An 11,805-nucleotide genomic window follows, 5' to 3' on the forward strand; every position below is an offset into this window, starting at 1 on the left:
ACTGCCAAACCTAAAAGCGGAATCAACTTTTTTACTCCTTACCTTGATTGTTTCTACTCCTGTCTAAGGGCAGTTCCTATAATTGTGCTTCAGATTTTTTCTCATCCTATCTTTTTGGCTGCCTTAAACTATCATTATTGCTCACTCTGTCTTCTTATTGAGACTCCTTTCTGTAGAGATTTAAACATAATTCCCTGGCTTCCCTTTATCTCCCCAACTTGCAAACTACAATCCTATCTCTCTTTCACCCTTAAAAATCTTCTGAAAAAACTTGCCTATACTCTCTTTCTATGTCCTTACCTTCCTTTGACTCCCATATTCATCACTAAAAAGCAAGCAGGCAGAGGGATGTTCCAAGATGGTCTAATAGGAACAGCTCCAGTCTACGGCTCCCAGCGTGAGCGACGCAGAAGATGGTGATTTCTGCATTTCCAACTGAGGTACTGGGTTCATCTCACTGGGGATTGTCAGACAGTGGCTGAAGCCCACACAGCAGGGCAGAGCATCGCGTCATCTGGAAAGTGCAGGGGGTCAGGGAATTCCCTTTCCTAGCCAAGGGAAGCTGTGACAGACAGTACCTGGAAAATCGGGACACTCCCACCCTAATACTGTGCTTTTCCAATGGTCTTAGCAAACAGCACACTAGGAGATTATACCCCATGCCTGGCTCAGAGGCCAGGAAGCTCGAACTGGGTGAAGCCCACTGCAACTCAAGGAGGCCTGCCTGCAACTGTAGACTCCACCTCTAGGGGCAGGGCATAGCTGAACAGAAGGCAGCAGAAACCTCTGAGCCTTAAACATCCCTGTCTGACAGCTTTGAAGAGAGTAGTGGTTCTCCCAGCAAGGAATTTGAGATCTGAGAACGGACAGACTGCCTCCTCAAGTGGGTCCCTGACCCCCGAGTAGCCTAACTGGAAGACACCTCCCAGTAGGGGCCGACTCACACCTCCTACAGCAGGGTGCCCCTCTGAGATGAAGCTTCCAGAGGAAGGATCAGACAGCAACATTTGCCGTTCTGCAACATTTGCTGTTCTGCAGCCTCCGCTGGTGATACCCAGGCAAACAGGGTCTGGAGTGGACCTCCAGCAAACTCCAATAGATCTGCAGCTGAGGGTCTGTTAGAAGGAAAACTAACAAACAGAAAGGACATCCACACCAAAACCCCATCTGTACATCACCATTATCAAAGACCAAAGGTAGATAAAACCACAAAGGTGGGGAGAAACCAGAGCAGAAAAGCTGAAAATTCTAAAAATGAGAGTGCCTCTTCTCCTCCAAAGGAATGCAGCTCCTTGCCAGCAACAGAACAAAGCTGGATGGAGAATGATTTTGATGAGTTGAGAGAAGAAGGCTTTAGATGATTGGAAATAAGAAACTTCTCCAAGCTAAAGGAGGATGTTTGAACCCATTGCAAATAAGCTAAAAACCTTGAAAAAAGATTACACGAATGGCTAACTAGAATAAACAATGTAGAGAAGACCTTAAATGACCTGATGGAGCTGAAAACCATGGCACGAGAACTACGTGATGCATGCACAAGCTTCAGTACCCGATTTGATCAAGGGGGAGAAAGGGTATCAGTGATTGAAGATCAAATGAATGAAATGAAGCAAGAAGAGAAGTTTAGAGAAAAAAGAGTAAAAAGAAATGAACAAAGCCTCCAAGAAATATGGGACTATGTGAAAAGACCAAATCTATGTCTGATTGGTGTACCTGAAAGTGACAGGGAGAATGGAACCAAGCTGGAAAACACTCTTCAGGATATTATCCAGGAGAACTTCCGCAACCTAGCAAGATAGGCCAACATTCAAATTCAGGAAATACAGGGAACGCCACAAAGATACTCCTTGAGAAGAGCAACTCCAAGACACATAATTGTTAGATTCACCAAAGTTGAAATGAAGGAAAAAATGTTAAGGGTGGCCAGAGAGAAAGGTTGGGTTTCCCACAAAGGGAAGCCCATCAGACTAACAGCAGATCTCTCAGCAGAAACTCTACAAGCCAGAAGAGAGTGGGGGCCAATATTCAACATTCTTAAAGAAAGGAATTTTCAACCCTGAATTTCATATCCAGCCAAACTAAGCTTCACAAGCGAAGGAGAAATAAAATCCTTTACAGACAAGCTAATGCTAAGAGATGTTGTCACCACCAGGCCTGCCTTACAAGAGCTCCTGAAGGAAGCACTAAACATGGAAAGGAACAAACAGTACCAGCTACTGCAAAAACATGCCAAATTGTAAAGACCATCGATGCTAGGAAGAAACTGCATCAAATAACGAGCAAAATAACCAGCAAATATCATAATGATAGGATGAAATTAACACATAAAAATATTAACCTTAAATGTAAATGGGCTAAATGTTCCAGTTAGAAGACACAGACTGGCAAATTGGATAAAGAGTCAAGATCCATCAGTGTGCTGTATTCAGGAGACCCATCTCACGTGCAGAGACACATATAGGCTCAAAATAAAGGGATGGAGAAACATCAACCAAGCAAATGGAAAACAACAACAACAAAAAAACCAGGTGTTGCAATCCTAGTCTCTGATAAAACAGACTTTAAACCAACAAAAATCAAGAGACAAAGAAGGCCATTACATAATGGTAAAGGGATCAATTCAACAAGAAGGGCTAACTATCCTAAATATATATGCACCCAGATTCATAAAGCAAGTACTTAGACACCTGCAAAGAGACTTAGACTCCCACACAATAATAAGAGGATATTTTAACACCCCACTGTCAACATTAGACAGATCAGTGAGACAGAAAGTTAACAAGGATATCCAGGACTTGAACTCAGCTCTGCACCAAGCAGGCCTAATAGACATCTACAGAACACTCCACCCCAAACCAACAGAACATATATTCTTCTCAGCACCACATCGCACTTATTCCAAAATTGACCACATAGTTGGAAATAAAGCACTCCTCAGCAAATGTAAGAGAAAAAAATTATAACAAACTATCTCTCAGACCACAGTGCAATCAAATTAGAACTCAGGATTAAGAAACTCACTCAAAACTGCTCAACTACATGGAAACTGGACAACCTGTGCCTGAATGACTACTGGGTACATAACGAAATGAAGGCAGAAATAAAGATGTTCTTTGAAACCAATGAGGACAAAGACACAACATACCAGAATCTCTGGGACACATTTAAAGCAGGGCATAGAGGGAAATTTATAGCACTAAATGCCCACAAGAGAAAGGGACAACCTAACCTCACAATTAAAAGAACTAGAGAAGCAAGAGCAAATACATTCAAAAGCTAGCAGAAGGCAAGAAATAACTAAGAACAGAGCAGAACTGAAGGAGATAGAGACACAAAAAACCCTTCAAAAAAATCAAAGAATCCAGGAGCTGGTTTTTTGAAATGATCAACAAAATTGATAGATTGCTAACAAGACAAATAAAAAAGAAAAGAGAGAAGAATCAAATAGATGCAATAAAAAATAATAAAGGGGATATCACCACCTATTCCACAGAAATACAAACTACCATCAGAGAATACTATAAACACCTCTATGCAAATAAACTAGAAAATCTAGAAGAAATGGGTAAATTTCTGGACACATACACCATCCCAAGACTAAACCAGGAAGAAGCTGAATCCCTGAATAGACCAATAACAGGCTCTGAAATTGAGGCAATAATTAATAGCCTACCAACCAAAAAAAGTCCAGGACCAGATGGATTCACAGCCGAATTCTACCAGAGGTACAAAGAGGAGCTGGTACCATTCCTTCTGAAACTATTCCAATCAATAGAAAAAGAGGGAATCCTCCCTAACTCATTTTATGAAACCAGCATCATCCTGATACCAAAGCCTGGCAGAGACAAAACAAAAAAAGAGAATTTTAGACCAATATCCCTGATGAACATCGATGCAAAAATCCTCAATAAAATACTGGCAAACTGAATCCAGCAGCACATCAAAAAGCTTATCCACCATGATCAAGTTGGCTTCATCCCTGGGATGCAAGGCTGGTTCAACATATGCAAATCAATAAATGTAATCCATCATGTAAACAGAACCAAAGACAAAAACCACATGATTATCTCAATAGATGCAGAAAAGGCCTTCAACAAAATTCAACAATGCTTCATGCTAAAAACTTTCAATAAATTAGGTATTGATGGGATGTACCTCAAAATAAAAAGAGCTATTTATGACAAAATCACAGCCAATATCATACTGAATGGGCAAAAACTGGAAGCATTCCCTTTGAAAACTGGCACAAGACAGGGATGCCCTCTCCCACCACTCCTATTCAGCATAGTGTTGGAAGTTCTGGCCAGAGCAATCAGGCAGAAGAAAGAAATAAAGGGTATTCAATTAGGAAAAGAGGAAGTCAAATTGTCCCTGTTTGCAGATGACATGACTGTATATCCAGAAAACCCCATCGTCTCAGCCCAAAATCTCCTTAAGCTGATAAGCAACTTCAGCAAAGTCTCAGATACAAAATCAATGTGCAAAAATTACAAGCATTCTTCTACACCAATAACAGACAAACAGAGAGCAAAACCATGAGTGAACTCCCATTCACAATTGCTTCAAAGAGAATAAAATACCTAGGAATCAAACTTACAAGGGATGTGAAGGACCTCTTCAAGGAGAACTACAAACCACTGCTCAACAAAATAAAAGAGGACACAAGCAAATGGAAGAACATTCCGTGCTCATGGATAGGAAGAATCAATATCGTGAAAATGGCCATACTGCCCAAGGTAATTTATAGATTCAATGCCATCCCCATCAAGCTACCAATGACTTTCTTCACAGAATTGGAAAAAACTACTTTAAACTTCATATGGAACCAAAACAGAGCCCACATTGCCAAGACAATCCTAAGCTAAAAGAACAAAGCTGTAGGCATCATGTTGCCTGACTTCAAACTATACTACAAGGCTACAGTAACCAAAACAGCATGGTACTGCTACCAAAACAGAGATATAGAGCAATGGAACAGAACAGAGCCCTCAGAAATAATAGCACAAATCTACAACCATTTGACAAACCTAACAAAAACAAGACATGGGGAAAGGATTCCCTATTTAATAAATCGTGCTGGGAAAACTGGCTAGCCATATGCAGAAAGCTAAAACTGGATCCCTTCCTTACACGTTATACAAAAATTAATTCAAGATGGATTCAAGACTTAAATGTTAGACCTAAAACCATAAAAACCCTAGAAGAAAACCTAGGCAATACCATTCAGGACATAGGCATGGGCAAGGACTTCATGACTAAAACATCAAAAACAATGGCAACAAAAGCCAAAATAGACAAATGGGATCTAATTAAACTAAAGAGCTTCTGCACAGCAAAAGAAACTACCATCAGAGTGAACAGGCAACCTACAGAATGGGAGAAAATTTTTACAATCTACCCATCTGACAAAGGTCTAGTATCCAGAATCTACAAAGAACTCAAACAAATTTAAAAGAAAAAAAACAAACAACCCCATCAAAAAGTGGGTGAAGGATATGAACAGACACTTCTCAAAAAAAGACATTTATGCAGCCAATAGATACACGAAAAAATGCTCATCACTACAGGCCATCAGAGAAATGCAAATCAAAACCACAATGAGATACCATCTCACACCAGTTAGAATGGTGATCATTAAAAAGTCAGGAAACAATAGGTGATGGAGAGGATGTGGAGAAATAGGAACACTTTTACACTGTTGGTGGGACTGTAAACTAGTTCAACCATTGTGGAAGACAGTGTGGCGATTCCTCAGGGATCTAGAACAAGAAATACCATTTGACCCAGCCATCCCATTACTGAGTATATACCCAAAGGATTATAAATCATGCTGCTATAAAGACACATGCACACGTATGTTTATTGCGGCAGTATTCACAATAGCAAAGACTTGGAGCCAATCCAAATGTCCATCAATGATAGACTGGATTAAGAAAATGTGGCACATATACACCATGGAATACTATGCAGCCATAAAAAAGGATGAGTTCATGTCCTTTGTATAGGGACATGGATGAAGCTGGAAACCATGATTCTGAGCAAACCATCACAAGTACAGAAAACCAAACACCGCATGTTCTCACTCACAGGTGGGAACTGAACAATGAGAACATTTGGACACAGGGTGGGGAACATCACACACTAGGGCCTGTCTTGGGGTGGGGGGTGGTGGGAGGGGGGAGGCATAGCATTAGGAGAATGCCTAATGTAAATGATGAGTTAATGGGTGCAGCACACCAACATGGCATATGTATACATATGTAACAAACCTGCATGCTGTGCACATGTACCCTAGAACTTAAAGTATAATAATAACAAAAAAATAATAATTAAACTAAAGAGCTTCTGCACAGCAAAAGAAATTACCATCAGAGTGAACAGGTAACCTACAGAATGGGAGAAAATTTTTACAATCTACCCATCTGACAAAGGGTTAATATCCAGAATCTACAAAGAACTTAAACACATTTACAAGAAAAAATCAAACAACTCCATCAAAAAGTGGGCAAAGGAAGACACTTATGCAGCCAACAGACACATGAAAAAATGCTCATCATCACTGGCCATCAGAGAAATGCAAATCAAAACCACAATGAGATACCATCTCACACCAGTTAGAATAGCGATCATTAAAAAATCAGGAAACAACAGGTGCTGGAAAGGATGTGGAGAAATAGGAACATTTTTACACTGTTGGTGGGATTGTAAACTAGTTCAACCATTGTGGAAGACAGTGTGGTGATTCCTCAACGATCTTGAACTAGAAATACCATTTGACCCAGCCATCCCATTACTGGGTATATACCCAAAGGATTATAAATCATGCTGCTATAAAGACACATGCACACATATGTTTGTTGTGGCACTATTCACAATAGCAAAGACTTGGAACCAACCCAAATGTCCATCAATGATAGACTGGGTTAAGAAAATGTGGCACATATACACCACGGAATACTATGCAGCCATAAAAAAGGATAAGTTCATGTCCTTTGTAGGGACATGGATGAAGCTGGAAACCATCATTCTGAGCAAACTATCGCAAAGACAGAAAACCAAACACTGCATGTTCCACTCATAGGTGGGAGCTGAACAATGAGAAGACTTGGACACAGGGTGGCGAACATCACACACCAGGGCCTGTTGTGGGGTGGGGGAAGGGGGGAGGGATAGCGTTAGGAGATATACCTAATGTAAATGACGAGTTAACAGGTGTGGCACACCAACATGGCACATGTATACCTATGTAACAAACCTGTACCTTGTGCACATGTACCCTAGAACTTAAAGTATAATAATAATAATAATCATCATCATCATCATAAAGCAAGCAGGCAAAACAAAACAACAACCTTCCAGGGTTACCGATGGCTTCCTTATCCTAAAATCCAAGATATATTTTACATTTCATTTATCTTACTTTGCAATCCTTGACATTGATTATCATTCCCTCATTCCTAAAGCCATTTTATTTTTTTACTTTGGCCTCTTTAACTCTTTCCTGTTTTTTTCCTACCTCTTTGGCTGCCCCTTCTACTTCTCCTTTGCAGAATTAGCCTATACTACCTAGATTAAATGGAGAGCTGCTCATTCTATATTTGATCTCTAGAGAGTCCAGTTCTTACCTATCAGTTAAATTTAGATTTCCATATCGATAATTCTCAAATTTTATGTCTTTGCACTGCAGCCACACTGGCCTTTCAGATCTTCAAATGCACCATATTTGGTCCCCCTATATTTTTGCACAAACTGTTCATTCTATCAAGAATATGCTCCCCCCTGGTAAACTCTTGTTAGTTTTCAGATCTCAACTGAACCTCTTATGAGAAGCCTTTTCTCACATCATCCTAGGTCAGGTTCATTTGCCTTGCACTTGCATATTACTGTCTCTTTCCCTCAGATAATTTAATTTACAGTTACGAGTTTGTTCCGTCTCCTCCCATTTCGGACGATTTCAACTCTCCTGATCTATGTTAAAGCAGAGAGCAAAGCAAACATTAGTTGTTTTCATTGTCATCCACCTTTTTGAGGTAGATGAGATCTGCCATTTCTCAGTCTAGAGTCTCTTTTAGTTAGCAATACTGGTGGAAGAATAAAAGAAGCAACATGCATGTGGCACTTACTGGCACTGGTTGCAGTGAAACCATTGGGAGAAATGAGTCTGCAGTGCCTCCAGAAACTCTCAGGTGAGCAAACTCAATTTATTCCTTTTCTATACCTCCAATCTTTGCTTTCCCAAGTTCATTCTTAACAGGGAGCATACATCCCTCCAAGGCATTTCTGCATGTCCAATACGTTGCTAGTTAGCTGTTATTCTGCCTTTGATTACTTTTTTCTCTTTTCCAAATTGAACTTTTTGAGATATTTTAAATTCACAAAGATGTAAGAAATAACACAGAGAGATCCCATGTGTCCTTTTCCAAATATCCCCCAATGGTGTTGTCATGCAAAACTGTAGTATGATATCATATCCAAAATACCGACAGTGATACAGTCAAGATACAGAATGTTTCCATCACCATAAGGATCCTTCATGTCGCCCTTCTACAATCCCACCTACTTCCTTCCCACCCCTACCACCTTCATAACGCCTAGCAACCAGACTCTGTTTCTCACTTCTATATTTGATTTCTGTATGTTTATCTTTTTTTGTTTGGGGGTTTTTGCTTTTTTTAGACAGGGTCTCACTGTGTCGCCCAAGATGGAGTGCAGTGGTGTAATCATGGCTCACTGCAACCTCTGCTTCCTGGACTCCAGCGATCCTTCTACCTCAGCCTCCCAAGTAGCTGGGATCACAGGCACATTCCACCACACCCAGCTAGTTTTTGTATTTTTTTGGTAGAGGCAGTGTAAGGAACATGGAAGTGCTTTGGTCAAGGACAGGCCGAAGTAAACATCCAGAGTGACTCAGCGAGTCTAGAGTGCAGGTGTATAATTCGACTTGTTATCATAGCCACATAGAGATAACATAGAGAAGTTCACCACCATAGCCATAACATAGGGAAGGTTCATCACTTGGCTCTATGCCGCTATTGCCTGTAAAATATATAATTGCCCTGTTGACACTGTGCAGGCACACTGGCACCCAGAGAAAGACAGAGAGCCAAAGCTGTCCGTCTTTGCAGACAGACAGAGGAGAGCCAGGACACAGCTCGGCCCGCTGGTGCTCAAAGAGAGTTTAGCTGCTGACCCCGAAGGCAAGGGAGAGCTGGCCGCACAGCTGTGTGTGGGGGCCGCCTGACTAAGAGCCGAGACAGGGCGGAGAGAGCTGTTTATGAGAGCTGCTGCTGAATAAAATCATCTTTCACCTGCCTATGGTTCCCCAAGGGTTCTTTCTGCTCATCTACCCACTCCCTTGAACCTCAGCATGGGCTGGAACCTGACCCTGGGCATGACATGTGGCGTAGTCACGAACCTGACAGACAGGTTTCACTATGTTGCTCAGGCTGGTCTTGGACTCCTATACTCAAGCAGTGCGCCCACCTCGGCCTCCCGAAGTGCTGGGATTATATAGGCGCGAGCCACTGCACCTGACCTGTATGTTTATCTTTTATCCTGTAACCTTACTGAGCTCATTTATTTTACATATAGAATTTTGTATGTAGACAATGTTATCTGCAAATAGGGAGTTTTAATGTTTTAACTCCTTTCCAATCTCTATTTTTTCTTTTTGCTTTGTATCACATTAGCTACAATTTCCAGCACTATGTTAATTAACAATGGTAAAAGCAGACATCTCTGCCTTGTTTTCCTATCAGAGGGAAGTAATTCAGTCATTCATCATTAATGAACATGATCTGTAGCTTTTTTGTAGGTGCTTTTTATCAAGTTGAAGAATTTCTAATTTCCTAAGAAGTTTTATCATTTCTGTATCACAAACATTGAATTTTGTCAAGTGCTTCTTCTGATTGATAAAATCATGTGATTTACTTTTATTCAGCCTGATGATACAGTAGTCAATTCTAAAATATGAAACCAGATTTGTATCTCTGGAATAACCTTCATTTGGTCTTTAAAAAGTATTGCTAAATTCTACTTGCTAATATTTTGCTAAGGATTTTCACATCTATATTCATAAGGATATTGGCCTGTAGTTTCTACCCTGTTGTGCTGTCTCTGGTTTTGGTAACAGAATAATTCTATCTTCATAAAATGAAGTATTCTCTCCTTTTCTATTTTCTGGAAGAGATTGTATAGAATTAGTGTTAATTCTTCTTTAAATATTTGGTAGAATTCTCCAGTAATTCTTCCATCCCCAGACACTCTGATGTTATCAGCATGTAGCATGACCCAGGCATTGGGATTTTAAAAATCTCCCCAGGTGATTATACTGTGCAGTGTGAATTTCTTAACATTTCCAATTAAAAAATACTGGAAATTTGTCAAGTCTGAAGTCATAGACAACAACCTTTAAAAACTGGTTTGAAATGTTCTTGACATTATGAATATTCACCTGCATTTCCAGACAAATTTGATTTATATATCTGTGGGATAAACAAAGAACATTTTAACATTAAAAGTGCAAAAATGTCAGATTTCAAAGGCTTTTTTGTCACTTGTACTTTTTCTTCTTAAAAATCAAAGTACGAAATGGTCTTTTTATTAACCTACATCCTAAATTCAAAATCCCCCAAACAAATACACTGCATACTAGATAATCAGTTTCATGATTCAGAGCATCGAATACAAAATGGACTACTGCTTCAATAATACACATCTTAGATTTATAAAGTGAAACAAAGACTGAGAATTTAAGAAAACTGTCATAGTATTGCAAACCCTTGAATATTGAAAGTAATGTCACATGGGTACAAAATGTTCTCATTTGCATTTGAATAAGAACACGGCCACTATATGAATAGCTAACGAAAATATTCATGGTTTGCAGGAAATTCTTTCCAATGAAATGAATTAAGCTTTCAAAAATGAACCGGACACCGCCGCTTACATCTGTAATCCCAGCACTTTGGGAAGCTGAGGCAGGCAGATTACGTGAGCTGGAGTTCAAGACCAGCCTGGGCAACAAGGCAAACCGTCTCTACAAGAAATACAAAAATGAGACAGGCGTGCTGTTGCATGCATATAGTCCCAGCTACTCGGGAAGCCAAGACAGGATTGCCTGAGCCCAGGGAAGTCAAGGTTGCAGCAAACCGAGATCACGCCACTGCACTCGAACCTGGGCTACAGAATGACACCCTGCCTGAAAAGAAAAGAGAAATAAAAAAAAAAAGCCTTTTCTGTTTATGACAAAAAAAAAAAAAAAAGATGGAAAAACCATTTTCCCATTATCTAGTTTTCTTTTCATAGTCCAATTGATGTTTTATTTGTATCAGTATGTACTTCATGGGGAAAACACAAATTGCTTTTCTGGAGAAAAGGCGTTTGGAGTGTTGATTAAAAATATGGGGACGTTTTTGTTGAGTTTTTATTTGGCGGCTCTGTGAATTCTCATAGTAAATACAGTATGAAAAATGAAAATTCCAGTCCAGATTCTGACACTTATTTTACCTTATTTAATAAAAATAATCTCCCATACCTTTCAATAGAGACTCATAATAAGACTATCAAAAGTTTCTTGAAAACTTACAAAACATCTGTAGTTTAAAGAAAAAAAAATCTCCTATGGTATACAAAATCCTGGCAATTACATATAGTGGAAAATATCCGTGTCACTACTGCAGCAGAGCTTAACTACTGTATTAGGCATAATTTGGTTTCTGTTATGAATATGGAATAAATTCAGTAAGTTCTAACGTATTTCAGAGAAAATAACAGGCTGTTCACAAAGCAGAATTCTTATTTATA

This window comes from Nomascus leucogenys, chromosome 5 (assembly GCF_006542625.1).
Source record: "Nomascus leucogenys isolate Asia chromosome 5, Asia_NLE_v1, whole genome shotgun sequence".
Classification (NCBI taxonomy): domain Eukaryota; kingdom Metazoa; phylum Chordata; class Mammalia; order Primates; family Hylobatidae; genus Nomascus; species Nomascus leucogenys.